This window comes from Rhea americana, unplaced genomic scaffold (assembly GCF_003343005.1).
Source record: "Rhea americana isolate MKP2758 unplaced genomic scaffold, rheAme1 scaffold_146, whole genome shotgun sequence".
Classification (NCBI taxonomy): Eukaryota; Metazoa; Chordata; class Aves; order Rheiformes; family Rheidae; genus Rhea; species Rhea americana.
In genome coordinates this window covers 1851210-1869865 of record NW_028185550.1, presented here as the reverse complement: position 1 = coordinate 1869865, position 18656 = coordinate 1851210, and the positions used below count along the sequence as shown (strand labels likewise).

The 18656-nt window shown below is 38.7% G+C and overlaps 1 protein-coding gene across 1 annotated transcript in view; it reads right to left on the bottom strand.

The window, feature by feature from the left end:
• The window catches only part of PLCB1 (phospholipase C beta 1), a 416514-nt gene that overhangs the window by 49813 nt on the left and 348045 nt on the right, over nt 1–18656 (bottom strand). The window lies entirely within an intron of this gene.

Here is an 18656-nt window from a genome sequence, read left to right as displayed (position 1 = left end):
TTTAGAAAGAGCACAGGTGGGACTAGAAAGTCTACGTACAAGACTTTTGGCGTGTCTATGGAAAAGTATGAAAGGCAGAAATCTAGTGCTACTAAATTCATTTTGACCTAAATAAACAGCTAAGACCAGGTACTACTTTTTTAAGAACCATTTTAAAATCTTCTTCAATATACAATCTAAAATCAAGTGCTGTTCTTCTAAAAAGATCTGTTTCACAGACAAAAACCAGGAGCAGTAATTTTGAGAAGGACACTCTGCATTAGTTTTCACATGCAYTAGTCAAGTTTCACACTAGGCGGAGTCAACTTCAATACACCCTTCACTGCGGAAATGCAACGCCAGCCTTAATCAAAAAAAGGATTGAGCTAGTTTTGCTGATATAATTTAAAACTCTCATACTCCATACAATTTTTAAATCAAAATATGTCATAAATCATATTGGAATCTCTAGGAGTTTTGTATTCATCTCCTTGTACAGTAGAYAGATAAAATAGGTTAAGTGAATTTCTTCCTGGAAAGGAATGTTCTTCCCTCAAAGGACTTGAGGACTTTCACAGGTAGACAGATTTCTTTCAGATATCTACAGTTAGATGAAATGAGTCTCAGGTCCAGTTTTGCCCCTATGGCCTTTAAAATATTCTTCAGTTACACTGTGCCTTCTTTAACATACAAAACCTTTAAAACTTTGGGACTCATAATTTGATTCATCTAAATCAGTGCAGAAATGTGGAAAGATAAACACCTTGAAAAGAAAGGAAATGTATTAAGAGCATCTCACTTTGTTCTTTCTTGAACTGTAACTCATCTCACTTGCAAAAATCCATGCAAAAATAGCAACAGGTGAAAGGAGAGAACAGAAAGGCTGAATATTCCTTAGTTAACAATACTCTTTTGTATGGCTAGTTATCAACAGCCATACAACATTAATCTTTAACAAATGAACTACAGTCTGTACTGCACTCCTACGGGTCTGTTGTGACTGAGATCCAAAAAACACGAGGAAGTATGAGGATACAAAATATTACCTATATACCGCTACTTAATCTGGCCCTAATTGTGTAATGGTAATTCTTCTCAACAAAGTACGCTAAAAGAATCGTTGATATGGATATCCAAGCAAAGAAATAGCAATTTTCTTTAAAGAACATCGAGGATGTCTAACAATGCCCTAGTAACGAGGAATGCGGAAAAGCAATGATGGTGTGATTTCAGCCATTAAATAAAATTTAACAGAAYCTCTTAGAAATGCAGAACTGGAATAATTACAGCCCACTGTCGTCTGCTGTTTATGGCACCAGATGAATTTCAAACAATAAAAAAGGCTAATATTCAACATTTACCAAGATATATGGAGTAACACTGCATGTAGACATCTGGATGTGATTATAGGTAACATTTTCAAATGGGAATAAATCAATTAAGTACTTTAAAATGGCATTTGTGTTTATAATTTTACCTATATCTATTTAGGAAGAACKCTAAAGCTTTCTATGTAATAATAAATTCATTAGGAAAATGAAGTGCAGTAATTAATCTTCTGACCACAGACTGACCTACATGGTGACGTATACACCATACTCATAGATGTATGTGTTAAGAGATCAAGCTATCAGTCTAAATAAGCTCAACTATCTGAGCTATTCTAAAAACTTTGGTCTGATGAGTTGGCTATTTTCTGAGTGCAGTGGGCATAAAAAATAAACATAAAATTTAGGCTTTACATAAATTACAATAATATATCATAAACTATAAAATAGAACAGGATATGAGCTTGAAAGGTAATGCTCCTTATCAGTAATTTTGAGCAAAATAACAAAAACTTCCCTATTCAAAGAAATAGAAAACCTCCAATCCATTATTCTAGCAAAAAAATAGCAAATTTGGGAGAAAATGTTCCCGCTGAAGTGCTGTTTAAGTTATTCACATTACTTGTCCTCCTTCCAAGGGACACCACTGCTTCCTGCATTCACTGAGGCTTTGTAGACTCTTCCCCAGTACAGATCACTAGTCCTGAAGCTGGAAGGCTTCTACTACGGTTTTGAGTGCAGAAATAGTTAACTACAAACTTAGCTCTGGTTTAATGAGACCACTTGCATTGTGGCATTCRATGTGTGTCCGAAATTCTTATCATCATTGTTTCAGAAACTTTTATTGCCTGTACAGATGTCTTCTGGATGGTTTACTACAATTCTACAGTAGCCAGGAACATTCTGAAAATAATTTAAATTTTTCTGCTATTAAAATGTGACAGTGGGGAAAGCAAACCACTTCACAGGACCTTTCCTTTGCAGTAGCAGAGAAAGACTAGTCAACTGTATGTTATTTTGGATTGCCAAATTTTGGCAATAAAAGAGTACAAACTGGGAAAGAACAAGTAGAATATGGAAGCTGGTAAACATCTGACTTCTGGCAAGGAGGAAGAGAGACTGCTTCACCTGATGGCCTAAGATTTGGGGAAATCTCAGTTGAGGGATACTGAGGAAGGAACAGGGAACTCCTCTGTCTAGAGATAGGAAAACCCGAAAAGAGGAAACCAGAGTATTAGAAAAAGCCTAATTCACAGTCCATATGGCACAATCAATCACAGTATATTGTACAGAATACAGCACAGTAGAGACCACCCTGACAAAGATGCCTTCTCGGGGAAACACGGATCTCATAAAGAGGGTAGATGAAGTGATACTATTCATATAATATGGATAATACATTTATCACATTACATAATGTATTATTAGTACTGCATGTTGTCATGGGCTTATGCATTAGACAATAACTTTGCATAGATATCTGAAGGAGAAGCAAAAGCCTTGACCTGAAAAGTCACCATAAAACTTAACAGAGAACATCACTGGTTCTAGTGGAAGTTGCGCAAAACCATTTGCTGTCAGGAAAGCAATCAGTAAGTCACCATAGAAAGGACACTCATACGCGCCTTCTGCATAGTGAGCAGCTCTGCAAGCGAGGCAGACAGCAAAGTTAACAAATCAACACAAGATGCTGGAGAATTTTTTTGCAATATTTTATCCACTCTAAATGCAGAAGTTTTATGGATCTTGTGAGCTAGCTATAGTGGGTGACAGATGACTTTCTGAGATACCATTTGACAACAATCTGTGAATGAATCTGAGAAGGATTCAGAAAGGGGCTAATCAGATGAGCACTGATTAATTAAGAAAATCTTGTAGGTAAAGAACATTCAAAGGGTTCACAGCCCTTCAGCAAAAGATCAAAATCAAAGACAAAATGGAGTTCACAGCACTAAAGGATCTCAATTAGCCTATAAATGTACCTGCCCGACTACAGGAAAACACAAGTATGGTGTGTGTACAATGATTTCATAATTAGTGCAGTAAGAAGTCTAACACATCTTGTCTTCATGAGCAAAAATTGACTATCATCATAATCTAACAGAAAAAAATCCTCAATGTAAAAAACAAAAGATGTGTTTTACTACTGTAAAATCAACACCTTAAGGAAAGTCAAATAGTGAAATGATTGCTAGCAATTTGAATTTTGTTAAAATAAGTTCTCAGTTAAAGAGTGGTGGGCAGTGAGATCTTGGGACACTGGGCAAAAAGGGCTTGTAAGGCAGGATGGTGGCTGTACCTGGGAGTTTGAGAAACAGAACAGCTGGTTAGAAGGTCTGGTGGAGATAAAACACAAGAGTAGGGATTGAGAAGTATGATTTGGAAGAACTGACTGGCACTGTGGTGGTGAGAAAGACCTTGTATGGTTTAGCTTCAGCTAAAGAACAGAGGCAACTAAAACTGTTTCTTCCACCCTGACAAGAACAATGATATCCTCTCTTTTAGGAATATGCTCCCCATAGTGCCTCTTCTGGACCCAAGGAGAAAAAGTGATGGAGGAGGATGTACTATGGTTCACAGTGCCAACACACACAGCAGTAAACCTGGGGTTGTGGGACAGTTGCTTCTACCTTAGGCTTGACCTAAACAAATTGGAGTGCTGGTAGGCCTCCAAAGCAGCTTCCTGACACTTTATTTCATCCTTTTTCTCCTTACTGGGCCATTCTTCCCAAGACAAAGCTTACTGATGTCTACCTGTTTTCCCTTTTAATTGTAGAGAGCCTGAGGTTTTCTTTGTGACCTATATATTAATTTTCATACTATCATAAGAAGCAAATATCAAATGGAAATGGAGGGAGCAGGAAAACCCAGTCCAGAAATGACAGTCATGAATTGTTTATTTAAGAAGTGACTTGGTGAAAAGCCACAAGGAAAAGTGTCTAGAAAAGCATTAGAGAAACCAAAGGGAAAGGAGACAGCCCTAACAGTAAAGGCACTGGCCAACAATACTGCAGGTAACCATATGCCCATTTTCACTATAATTCGGTCAAGGCACCTAGCTAATTCCAGGAAGTAGGAATCACAGATTGATAAATATGAAAGCAAATGAAAAATACCATTTCCAGTTAGAAAAACAGGAACACAAAGTGACTGGAGGGAAGAAATTTTTTTTCAACCTATCAAAATAGGCATTCACAGAGAACAGGAGTGAAAAAATAAATATATGAAAAACCAGTGCATTAACTGTGAAGTCACGCAGATAATGAATGCATCACGAAATTTTGATATTCCACTCATCTTCATCCCTGCCCACCCAACTCTCTCGTTTGCAGTCTACCATTATTCATGATGTATTAAGTTTTGGGGTGAGGATGGAACTGTATTTCATCTCTTTCTGTGTGAGAGGATTCAGAACAGAAACAGGGACTTGTCTAAGTACTGCAAAGGCTCTCTCTGGGGTAAGCAGTCACTCTAGCTCATATGGACACAGCTGAAAAGAGCATTTAGCCAAATGCTAGTTCRCATTAAATCCTTCTTCTCAGCCTTTCTCCTTCCTGTGTATTTATTATCTTTTTTACATTTATATACAACCTATCCAAGCCCCTCATAATCTTGAATGTACTTATCCTAACAATTCCCTGTAGAATCAAGAAGTGTTAAGGAACCTAACAGAGTAAGTATGGATGAAGATTATTTACGTGGTCTAACTTAGGCACTGGAGCTAGAAGGTTTAGTCTCATGTCCCCTTACAGAGTTAAAAAAGGGGACATAGGTACTCTGAATTGCTAATCAGTGGCAAATACTCAAGCACAGGCTCCTTCCCAAGCAGTGAACWGCATGAACTAATGTTTAGTGCTGTGTGCTGTCCTGTCTTGGGGAGATCAGACTAGATCAATGTGACATTACACCTTWAACTCCTGTCTACACATGGCCTGAGGCCTCCTTCCTCATGCTGTTTTGCTGCATTTGTTGCCGATGAAGTTTGAGTTCCTTCCCACTGGATGGGATGAAATTTTTTTTTCCCCATGGTCTCCACTTATTATCTTTTCAGAAGGGAACTAGAATATAAAGTAGGCAAATTTAGAGGACAGAAAAAAAATCTAGACATTGAATCCTACTATAATTGACAGAAAGGTGATCGTGCTGGTTTTAAAATCACTAATAYAATTTTCTAATACTGCATTTTACAACCTGCAAGGTGTTCCAAGCTACATTTTAATATTTTTTAAAATAATATAATGAAATAGGTAGGATGCTGGTGAAAAGAACAGGCTGTGGATAACCAYAATTTAACAGATGTACCCAGCATGGATATATCAAACTAATCTCTTTAAAAATAGCATATGCATGTTCTTAACGTATTTAGTGTGCRTGCATGTGTATGTATACATAAATATGTATATACAAACTCAAACACATATATTCATGAACATAAACAAATGGACTATCTCTATTCCATATAAAATTTTCTTATAATTTCCCTTTGACTTAAATTCRTAGCAGCTAGCAGAGTATTAGTGTGGTTACAGGTAGTAGCATGACWCATTAGCAATACTCCATCTATTAATCTTCAGAAGATACAAGATGCAAGCAAGCTGAATTTTACGGCAGCAGATTACGACCCACACTCTCAAGTCCCAAACTGATGGCTCATTCAGGTATCTCAGAACAGCTAGGCTGGATTGCAGTCTGAACTAAAATTAAAGCATCACTCTTTGAGGAAGTTACATATATTTAAATAATATATAGACCATCAACAGTTATGGTAACGCCTCCTTGYTCCCAAACCTTTGAATCTGTGAATCTCAGTGTTACTGGATAGCAGATGCACTGTAAGATACTATAGTTCTATTCTGCTAAAAGATAATCAGTACGTTACTACTATGCATGATGTTTGTTTTATGACATGTATTTGCAGAGCATGTTTTTCAAAAGAAAGGGGGTAACATTACTGTATCACAGGAGTTAGTTTGCCTGGTTTCATCTCATCTTAAGGTCTGTTTCTGCTGCCAAGCAAGGTATAGTAGACTTCCCTGATGTATAAACCACAGGTATTTGTTTCACTAAGACTGGTATATAATGCTTGTCTGCAGTTACCTTTCCTTTAAGAAAGGGATGAAAGAAACCAAACAAAATGTAAAATATTACTGGAAGCTATCTTTGTCTGAATAATGAAAAGTATTGTGTGAATAGCTGATCAGGTCCCAAAGCAAAAAACAGATAGGGATGGATTTTGCTATAGAGATGTTTAGATTTATTCATGCTGAAAATACAAATCAAAGAGTTTTCATTTTGGATTCTGTGAATTTCAACCTCTAACTCCAAAACATTGTGTCTGTTTGGCCCTTCCAAACAAAAGCATAGCRAAAGAGATGGTATATGGCTATCCACAAGGGAAAGAGAGAAACCAACGCTATGAGCCTTTTATCAGTACTCCTGYGCTCAGCATATTCCGCTTGTGCTCTGCCTGAAAAGATCCAGACCCATTCTGCGTAGCAGGGAATGCCCCAACCCCTCAGATATGCTAATGCTGTTCCTCCACAAATGCGGTAATTAAGGGGCCAAAGAGAACAGTGATGGAAATGGTATGGGAATTGATGTAAGTGCTGGCATGCTGGGGTTTCAGACTGCGTTTCAGCAAAAATTCAGTTATTTTGAACAAAAAAGAGTARAAGCAACCAACTGCAAGGAATCTTCCCTGCAATCTACATTATGGTGGTTATGGCCATCTGGTGGGGAGGGCAGGCTGAAATCCCCTCAGTCTGAAAAGAAGAAGAAAAGAGCGCAGGATCCTGCATCTCAGGTGAAAAATCTATTCCCCTGGCTCCTATGAGTTTGTTTGTTTGTTTGCTTGTTTGTTTCTTCCCCCAAATATCAGATCATTCCCCTCTGCCCCTGATGACACTGTTTTGCAATTCAACTTCTGGATGTACTGGAATCATATTTTGGATGCAGGAAATACATTATTTATCAAAAAATTAATTTCTAAGACTTAGGCTTGGCACTATTAGGCTGCACAGTTGAGSACAACATACCTGCTCTGCAGACTCTTATTCTAGAAATATACTTGTAGTTAACTAAGTAGTTTCCGTTGCATTTGTTACAACATTTGAAAGGTAATGCATGTGAGTGCACGTGGAACATGACCAAGTGGGCTGAACACAACAGAGAATTCAAAATAACTGACAAATTACTGACATTAAATCATCCTAATAGGGAAAAAAATAATTAATTCTGACCCCAAAGAGTCAGAACATCTTGCTGGGAGCAGCAGATGTTAGACACTATGCCCTAATACCAGGTTGAGTGGTTGTCAGCGTGGCCCTAGACCCCACCATGAACTACAATAAAAACAACAAAACAATTGGCAATTTCTCTTACGAGCTTGACATCCACAGTGCACTGAGGGCAGCCCTGCCAAGCTCCTTGTAGGCATGGATTCTGGGCTGCACATGCCCACCTCCCACGTGCACTGGCTTCACAGTGCGGTAGTCCTTCCCCTGATATAAAACCTGYCACTTATCTCCACATCAGGGACAGCAGTTATCACAAGGGTTAAGCAATCCACACTGAAATCCACCATCGGTCCTTGGCCCGGATCTCAAAAGCAAAACTGTAATTGCCCACTTCCTCCTCATGCAACAGTGACTGTGACTGTGGAACATCATCAATCAACACTCAAGCAGTTGCTGTAACGTGCAGCAGCATACGGATTGCACGCTGCTGCATAAACTTAGAACTGTTAAAGTGCTTGTCGGAATACAGCCCACATTGCGGAGAGCTCACAGGCTTCAGAGCACAGAAGGCAAGATTGACACTTTGATAGAAGCACTTACATTGCATTTTTTCTGTGTGGAACCGGATATAAAGTGAAAATTGTAGTAATRGAGAATGAACCAGAAACTTATTTTCCAGCAAAGACACTTTCATCTGTATTTCTCATTTTCTTCCTAAAGTCTTTTCTAAGTCTCAACATCTAAATTCGTTAGCTCTACTCTCATGTTTTTTCTTTACTGTTTAATTATCGTTTCAGTTCCATTTTTTCATTGCTTTCACTTTAAATATTACTCTTCCTCTTAGACAACAGAGTTTTGGGGTGTTTATGAACGGTGATTTTTTCACACATCTCTTTYGGAGCTGGTTTATCATGTCTTTTATTTGATGAAAGACTTTGCAATATGTTCTACATATATGGCCAAGCTTACAGATATGAAGAACATGTCAGTTCTCCAGCAGCTCTCCCCTTTGGACTTACCTTTTAATTTGAAAGAAACACTATTCCTACAAGCATTTGTAGGTACTCCTTGCAATTTAACAGCAGCAAGTGGTGTCAAAGAGGAAAAGCAATACTAGGGGGAGTACAAGACTCCCCCTAAGGACTAAAGGAAGACTAAGAGGGTAAGAAAAAAAAGTCATACTGTGAAAAGAAGGTCCACATACAAGACAATAGGAGAGTTAGTAAAACTGAGGAAGTGGAAAAGTGGACAAACAGAAGAAATAAATTTWAAAAAAGACTAAGAAAAACCTTTCCTACCATTACCAGCATAGTAYGCCTGATAACACTTTTCTCTTTATTACATGTCCTCACTCATTTCTACAAACTGGAGGCCAACCCCTGAGGTCTGCAAAATGGATAGAAGGAATCCAGGTTGAGACTCCTTGGCCCATATTCAGTAGGCTCRAAAGGGACATTTTTCCATCAGATGAACATGAAAACTCTGAAAGAATGCTTGTTTTCTTTGGGGGTTTGGGAGGGAAGTCAGAAGAAAAAGCATTGAAATATTGTCAATTTTCATCATCCTTCTGCCAATTTTCCTACAAATGATCTCTGGGTCCGTTACTGGCTTGGAAAGGTCAATGTTACAAGAGTTTAAAAATTCACCTCATTCATTTGTAAGCAGGCCTCTTTATCTCACCATCTCTGGAAAGCTTCCCTTTCCTTGGCACAGCCACTTTTTCCACATAAAGCTCACAAATCTCTAGGACTCCACAACAGATCATTTACAGGATCATAGCTGTAGTTTACGTACTTAGTTACACTCCACAATGTCTTAGAGAGAACTTCCTTCTGCCATCAAATGGCTGAACAACAGTAAACGCACTGAGTCGCAGTAGTTAAACCTATATCACATCATCCACAACTCATGTATTTCTATCAGAAAGTGCTGATTTGTTGGAAACTATTCAGAGGAGAAGTCTAAAGAAAATTAACCTTTCAAGGGAAGAAGCAGGACAGAAACAGCTCGCTGGTCTACTTCTTCAACTACTCTGCTGCAGACTAAGAAGGGCTGTCAGGGCTTCGCGGGCTGGACCCAGGTGGCACGGGAAGCATGTGCTGAAGTGTGTTTGAGATCCTGGTGTCCCTATCGCTGCACTTTCTCTTCCTTTTGCATGTATGAGGTTTCTCTTCCTGCTCAAACCCAGCTGTCAAGTTTAGTGCGTGCCCAAGTCCTGCTTYCACATGGGCCTTGATGAGTTTGATTAGCAGGTGCCAGCAAGACATAGAAATGGCACCCTTAAAACTTCAGTTTTCTTGTGAGGTTTGAACTTCAATATTAGGCTCATAACCTCCTGGCTGATCAACAACTCAATACTCTCAAGCTACTGGGGAAAATACTGTWTATCAAAACATTTTCTTGCTGCAGGAATTTTTGTTGTTTCTTAAAGTAAAATCACAGACTCTCTGCTCTGTGAGAAAAAAATAGGGATTTTTTTCGTGATTGTAAATATACTTTTTAATCCCTGTATTCCCTTGAAATTCKCACATTAGTTTTGGTATTTCTGTTACTCCTTCTACTAGTATATTTATCTTCCTGAAGTGTCTCATAGTAAAAAAGATAAACTCAACACATATCTTATCATGAACATACTAATAAGAGCAATCTGTATCTTGAATGTATACTCGAACGTGTATTACTACCTCATTCATGAAAAAGCAGTATTATTTGCTGTATTTTACAGACTGAGTCTGTACAGAGATATAAGCACCGCCTTAATGAACCACTTGCCTTTGTAAAGCTGTGCATATACTCCAGTCGTTGCAGGACCAGCGACTTCATTTCACTATTCATTAAGGAACATATTTTTCCCAATTTCATGCATTTTTAAAACGCTCTCTAATGAGTTTACAGTAAGTGTTACTTAAGAGTTTACTAAAGTGTTACTATTTCTTTTAACATCTTTCCATTGGCTGTGTCAAACCAAGTATCTTATCATCTGTCACGTTCCAGCTCTTGTTTTGCATTCAAGATCTTACAATTAGCAAATACATCGCTGCTGCACAAAGACTGAAGTTGGATAGGAGCACGCGGTTCTGCCTTCGTGGTGCTCACTGTTCAGTCCGACCTTGACTTAGAGTGATAGAGTTGTATAAAAGATACTAAATAAAGTACTATATTTGGGTAGTGTGTGTATGTGTATATATATATGTATATATACACACATATATATACAGATATATATATATATGCTACAATATATTTTATATATATAAAATACATATACACTATGCATTTATTAAGCTTATTTTCTGTAACRTATGTATTGCACAACCACAGTTATTTATCTAGCAGAGACTACTCTTGTCAGGTGGAAGTATTGCATGGTCTGAGCTGGAACACATTCTGACGCAAAACGCTTGCAGTCCTGGGCCTATTTAAATTTTTTAGCAACATTTTTYGCCGTTTTTTTCTTCAGAGATAACAGTCTTAACATTCCAGTTAGTGTATCGCACATTTTTCTTGCAGCAGGTTGCTGCCTTGGAGCTTGCTAGCCACCTGCTCACGCTCTGGGAGAGGTTTGCCATGGAGGGCAGCGGAAATGCTGAGGSAAGGTGAGCGCGGGAGCAGGGAGCTGCACACCGCAGGGGCGCAGGCTAGCGAGCGAGGCCGGCCGTGTGCTGCCCTGCGCCCCGCGCAGCCCCTCACCAGCGCCCGGCCCTACTCTGGCTAAGCAGGCAGGAGCGTGAGGGGCTGGGAGCGGAGAGCTGAGAGCTCGTCCCCTCTGCATCAGCCCCGAAAACGCCCAGCATTTTGCTTAATAGCAGGAGATATTGCAGATGAAAGTGCTTTGAGAGAGGAGAGACAACACACACATATATATTTTTTTATCATTACACTSTCCGCTCCAGGTTGGCATTTTCTCGTCACCCTTCGCAAGCTGCAGTGCTCGGGGGAGCACACTCCTGCAGGGCCAGCGCGCCCTCCAAGCTCCCCGAACCGGACTCGGCGGACGGAAGCTGCGTGTTCCCTTTCACATCTTTCGGGTTTTCTAGTCAGCCTACAGTAAAACACACCCTTGCCTGCATAGGAAGACTACTTGTTTTARGAAGAATTAACTATTCACAAATGTTAAAATAAGAACTCAGACATGTTTTGGCAATGCATGTTACCAAAGGAAGATGGATAATTTTAACTTTTCAATGTTTATTACACAGCTAATCTTTTTTTCTGGGAATTTGTGACTTCTTTTTCCCCCCTGTAATTGAACTGCTTTTTAATTCAAATTAAATACCTAAGACAATTACAGCAAGAGTGCAGTACTGTATAATCAGTTACTGTATAACTACAAGTAACTTTCTTGCTTTTGACAAGCGTGGTGATGGCATCGTGAAGGAATATCCCTGACTGCAAGGAAACGTGATCTGTTCTGTCATGTTGATGGATCATCACTGTACTTAGCTATAAACGGGGGAGACAGCCTTTTATCTGCACTACAGCACATTCACTGCTTATTATACATACCCAACTGGTAAATGTACCATATACATATACCAGTTGGGCTACTTTGTCTACTAGTCTAATCCCTCCAGGATATTACAGAAGCCAATAGGGGCAGTAAAGGCATGGCAGCTTGGAGCAGTATAGATGCCTGTTGTCCTGTGCTGTGGTGGGGTGCAAAGCTGGATGCCTCTCTGGAGGCCAAACAAGGTCTCTCAGACATGGTGCTCTCCCAAAAGTGGATTCCTACGGGTGCTGCTGCTCTTCCTACTGAGCAGAGGAGGGTGACCGGGGGGGACATCAGCTCTGAACTGGTGCAGAGAGAGCTGCCTTGGCTCTCTTGGATAAGTATGTCCTTATCCAAGGCRGACCAAACAAGGAACAGGTTGACTTATGCAAATAAGAAATCATGAGGTTTACTTTATTCAGGAAAACTCAAATTCATGCTGACTTTTTCTATTTTTAAAAAATATTCTGCAATCCCCTTTGCCCACAGATGGTAATTGCATTCTAAAATCACTTTTCTTAAAATATTTTTTCACAGTGCTGATTTATTAGCATGTTATCCTGGAAAATCTCACTGACATTCAAAAATCAGATCTGTCTGCTCCATGACTTCCATTACAGACCATACTCAGCTTTCACTCTTGCCAATTTAAATCACAACCAACTCTGCTAGCTTCAGAATGTTCCTTTTGATTTACAAGGGTGTAAACTGCAAAAGAGTTTGGCCTTTCAAGTAATTTATTTCCCCCCCCCCTTTTTTTCTTTGCAGCTTCATATAAACCTCTTTCATTTTTTTTGGTTTCCAGTAGAATGATACATGTGAGAAAAATAACACTCTTGTGTTATTTTGTGAGAAAAGTAACACACAACAAACACTAACCTGAATTTCTTTTCTCTTACGTGTCTCATTAAAATACTTCTTTACATTTACATTCTTCCTACAAAGGTTCTGTGACATCTTTATTTAAAAGAAGTGATATCAGAATTCATTAAAATAAAWTTTTAAAAGTATTTTGCATATTCTCACTGGAGACGTGATGCCACTTGATTTGAAAGTTAGCATTCTTGAGTGTTCCCAAGACACACATGTATGTGCAATACCAACACCGAAAGAGATTTAATTAACACAATTTGTGTTACCTGTGTTACGTGTATCTTTTGTGACCTGATGCACATTGTTTACACCGTAATATACCTTGTGGTAAAAAAATAAACAATGATTAAAAATGTAGATTCATCTAGAAAAAATATAAAATGCAAGCCAGAAAGGTCTTATCTGAAAATAATCCTTTGCGCTTCCAGTTACTTRGACTGAAGTCTTTTGATCTCTGACCTAGCCATGAGCTAGTCACTCCAGGGAGGTTTTTTTTTGATATAAAATTGGCATAATATAAAGGTCGGCCTTTTAACGAGTAAAGCAAGGTTATTTACTACTCAATTTACAGGCTTTTGCTGTGTTTACCCACTGAGAGAAACAGGAAAAAAGAGACAACCCTAGTTTTCTGAAGAAATAGCCTGCCACTAGGGACTACACAGCAATTTCACTAATATAACATTTAAACAAACATCAGGGCTTAAGTTACTCAGAGCTTATTAGATAATTAGGATGATCGTGGCTTAGGACTTAAGATGCTGAGAGGTGCTGAGCAAAGCGCTTGGGTCCTCAAGTGAATAGTCCATAAAAAGCAAACCCCTCAATTTAAACGCATACTTTGATGTAGAATTGGAAGATGCCAGATCCTTGAAGAACAACTCGAAGGGAGACTTGGTAATCTCAGTTTAGAAAATTTTAATTTGGTAAAAACATTCTTTTAAAATATTTGTTGCTCACTGAGACTAAGTAAATTCCACTCATTTCTCCATGCTATTGCCCATTTAATGAGGCAGAACAGTATTTTATTATTCCCCTCTGATGAATATACAAGCACCAAAAAACAAAGCTGAATAGTGAAACAAACCGTAAATTACTTCCAATACTCTTATTTCTGTATTTTTTTGGCAGATACTGCTGCACTCCTTTTAGCTTAACAGCCACAGATTCAAGAGAGATTTCTCTTTAAACTTTGGAGATGGTAAAACTGAGTCAATTAACAGAATAAACAAATTTTATCTAAACATGGAGAAAACAAAAGGAGAACTTCTCAAATAATACAGTGGCTATCAGCTATTTTTTTCAGGCCTTTTTGCACTGAGTCTAAATACTATTTTAGGAGGACAATGCCCTCCCCATTCAACCCAAATCCACGTAGTGCAAAGTCTCATGAAACTCAGCAAGCTGAAATAACCTCTTTCCAAATTCCTTTCCCAAAATTCTTGACTAGTTGCCTGTAGTTAAACTGAAATACATTTGGAAATATTTGAATTGAAATGCAGCTAAAGCAAAAGAGAGTTTGGTTTCCTACAGACTTACAGAAGCATAAAAGATTAAAAAAAAAGAGAGAGAGAGAGAGATTGTGGTGAACACTACACTGTTATTGAGAAAATCGAGTGTTGTGCAGTTAGGTGAAATGACACTGGGATATTCATCAAAGTTCCTAAGAGTAACTTCCTTCCAGATGAACTCACAGAGTGGTTCTGTGCTCTGTGGTTAACTGAAATTAAATCTAAAAGTACTGCAAAATACCCTAGCTTTCAAAAGTTAGAGAGAGGATTCTGGTACCCTTACTTTCAGTAGCAGTTCCACTTAACTCAGTAACCTTAACTGCATAAGATGGACACAAGGTTTTATCTAAAGCACTTACTGACAAGCTGTAGCCTTCACAGAGATCAATATACTTTTTTAGATATTCCAGGAAATCAGAATGTATGGATCTGAAATCTATTAAATCATTCATTAGGTTTCCAAATATCTTGCTTCATTAATAGGTTTACATGATTTGTGATTTTTTGTATAAGTAGCTAGACCAGATACAAAAGACTCTGAGGGTCCCTTCTAGCCCCAGGTAATAATGAGAAGACGACATTGGAGTTATAAGAGACTTGCTGCTGTAAAGGATCAGCATCTCACTGATTTGTTCTGCAAGTCCTTGAATATATGTCATTTTGTGTCCTCATAAATTTTTCAGGTACAGTGCTAACATTAATTATTGACTGAATATAGAAGTGTCGACTCCCACTGCATGCAATTAATAATGCACGTCATGCTGTGAGATAATAAATATATGCTCTTTGAAAGCAATTTAGTATGCATCAGACACCTTTGCTCTCCATTATCATGAACTGAGTTATATATATGTATTTAATTGTTTTCATTATACTTTTTGAGGGGAAAAAAGGAATTTCATACCTTAGGACTGTACTCAATTCATGTGGGAAAAGGAGAGACAGGCACCGCTTAAGAGAAAGTTTGCATAGCTTATGGCTCCTGACAGATCTGATGCACCCTTTGCCTAGATAAAGGCTTACCCTGAAGAGTGCCAGGCTTCCCCATCTCTATAGGAGCATRTACCATCTGGCAGGACTTGGCTAAGGCGAGACTGTCGACAGCAGACTAGGTGGGAGCAGAAACAYGAACACAGAACCTGCCTCTACAGGACCAGGAACCGCATACAGTCAGAGCTGCCAAGGGAGTTGTAAGGTAAGAACACGGCCCGAAAGAGTCCAGTTAATTTGAATGGGAGGTTGGGCTGCTTTCAACAGCACAGGAGTCCCAGCTATTGGGTTGACATTTGAATGAGTATAATTCTGCCCCATGAGCCTCAATAACAAAACTCTCATTGATTCCAATTAGAGGGGGGCCTGGGTCTATTTACTGTAAGTGAGTCAATTCTCAGAAAAATAATTAATCCCTTGTCGTGTCTCATGTGTATTGATTTTTGTAATTACAATGAAATGGGAAGAAAGAGGGGAGGGAGAGGAAATGCACTTGATTTACGTTTAATTTGATGCACAGTCTGTCAARAACAAAGAAACCGAGATGCAATGGCCATGCCCATCCTTAACGCACTCAGTTGTGCTTAGTCAGGGTCTTCCAGACACACCGGAGTGGATAATCTAAAACCAAACACTGCTCTAATGTACAGAAGTCAGTGCTGAGGTGTAAAGAGCTGTGTTTCTGTAGCAGTCTTCAGCGTACGTGGAAGAGATGCTCAAGGCAAAGCAGAAAAGGATGGGACAAGTTTAATGTGTACTAAGGACTATGAGAAGAGGACAAAGTAGAATGGGAGAGAAAAACCACATGCAGTTGCTGATACTAAAGCTGCAAGAAGATAATGAAAAAACTCAAAGAAAACAAAGGAGAAAAGAAAATACRTATGGGCTTGTTTGGTAATGATGCGGTTAGGAAAAAGGCAGCAGCATGAGAGTGTTTAAACTTTGTTTCCACTGTACTTTCTCTAAAATGTCACTCAAGCTAGAAACTTCTTGACGTATGGATGGTCAGTCTTTGACTTCTTAAGAAGGTGAGATTTTCCTTTTCCAGATATGTCTGTGGGGGTAGCTGGCCTGTTTCCATACACAGACGGATTTGATGATCTCTAGTTTCTACAGCATCAGAGATTAGTTTGCAATTAAGGCATCTTCATTACGTTGGCAGATACAGTATGAAATTCTGTGCCCACTAAAGCCAGTGCTTGCATCGACTTCAGTGGGATTGCAATAGGCTGAATAATTGTTTCCAATCTTTTTTCTAACTGCATCAGTTCAGGAAGTAAAACTCTCTTCTACTCTTATATGAGAGAAAGGCATAYTTTATATTAGCCCTGTAAATGAAAGCTGAAACATAGTCTCACATGTAAACATGATAAAGAAATGATATATGTGAGGGAAATGCAGAGTTCAAGGGTGTAAATCAGTTCTGAGTTAAGTACCTCCATCTAGACACATGATATTTTAAAACAAAACAGAAAGCAAGCCCTTTGCCTTCAGCACCTAGAACTAATTTGCATGGAGCTTGTGCAGTTTTCAAAAGTTGTTGTCTAACATGCCAGCACCCTAAGGCAAGTTATCCTCTGGTGCCCTAGCCACATCGCAGCAAAGGACGTTGCACAATCACACTTCAAAAAATAACAATCTCATCGCTACGGCAGCCTGCTGCCGATGCCTTGTAAAGCCAGGTTCTTGCTGGCTATGACAGAGCCCTGCACACAGAGGCGYAACACAACAAGTTGTAAGGCATTGATAAATAACCAAATTACAGGGATTAATGATGGCACATCTGTCTCCAGTGGAATTATTGGTAAGTATATGAAGAGAGAAATTCTTTCTCTCTTAAAATATCAATGTTTTTGTTTAGGGGTTGAGTTGATCTTGCTAGAAGGCCCTTTTGACACAGGTAGCATGAATTTTAGTGGGAGTTTGGATGCTGAAGCATGAGAGGCCAGCCCATCAGAAAAGTTATCCTTAGAAAGGCTGATATTTGCATTAAATACATTGGTCCCTCTCATCTGAGAAGATACTGATCTATTTTATATCATATGCTCCGTAACTAAGGAAGCTTATGAAGCAAATATGAAATATGAAGCAAAAAATAAAAATTGACTTAATAAAATGAGTAATTATGTTTTGCCTAAATCCTCTCATGCTGGTAAGAGGTACAGACTATCATACATTCAGCAAAAGCCTGTGCATTTTAGCATGTGGGAAATGAAGGAAAACAGCCAGTCCCCGTGAGGCAAGATACTGCAGAGGATTTTCTCAGGAGAAATGGAGAGCACTGACTACAGAGTGCTGATTACTGCAGCACTTTAACTGAGAGCCAGATGCAGGGGCAGACAAGGGAGCTGCAWTTGCTTAGTGCAGTGACCCAACTTTTGGCATGGGGACTGCTCAGGGAAGAGTCTAAAGCTACCAATCCAGCACAGTCTTTCAAAACGCAACCCAAATACTTAGTGACAACACTTCAGAATAGATCTGTTCGTATCAATGAATCAACAAATTAAAAAAAATCAAGAAAARGGATACAGACACAAAGAAGTAATCAACTGTCCAAGTATTTGTGAAAAACTGATATTAGAAGTACTGATCGATTACTCTTTGAATTACATTCAGCATTTAAACTCAATTTATTTAAATTCACATGCCTGAGAAGCTCATGATCCTAAAACATCAAATTCAAAATGTATTTTGAACTTTCTTTTGATCCAGATGCCCAGAACATTAAAAAGTTCTGACTTGTTTATAAAATGAATGTTAAAATCAGAGTAGAAAACTAGAAATACAAATATTTTTCTTTTTCTAAACTACTGCAAACTGCTAGCTATTCAGATGTTAGCTTAACTTATTCTCTTGATATTTCACAGAAATGAGATGACAACACTGATTAGCTGACACCAATACTAAAATTCCAGCTCTAATGCAAGCACGGAAACATTAGGACTGTGAACACGGACAAGAAATTAAAAGTGAAACCTACAACACRTATTTGAGCTAGTGCAGAAAAAATGAAAGCAGAGATAACAGAAAAGGCTGTGGAGAATCATACTTGGATATGAACTCTGATGAAAACACGTCTCTGTACAACAGTCTGCTAATACAGTTACGAAGGTCTTCCCACAGAAARATCATATCCAAATGAAGAATTCTGCATTTTCTCCACTGAAGTCAATGGCAAAACTATCACTAGCTTCTCTAGGAGCAAGATTCAGCTCATACTCTTTAGAACCAAAAAGTGTCTGTGTTTCAGAGT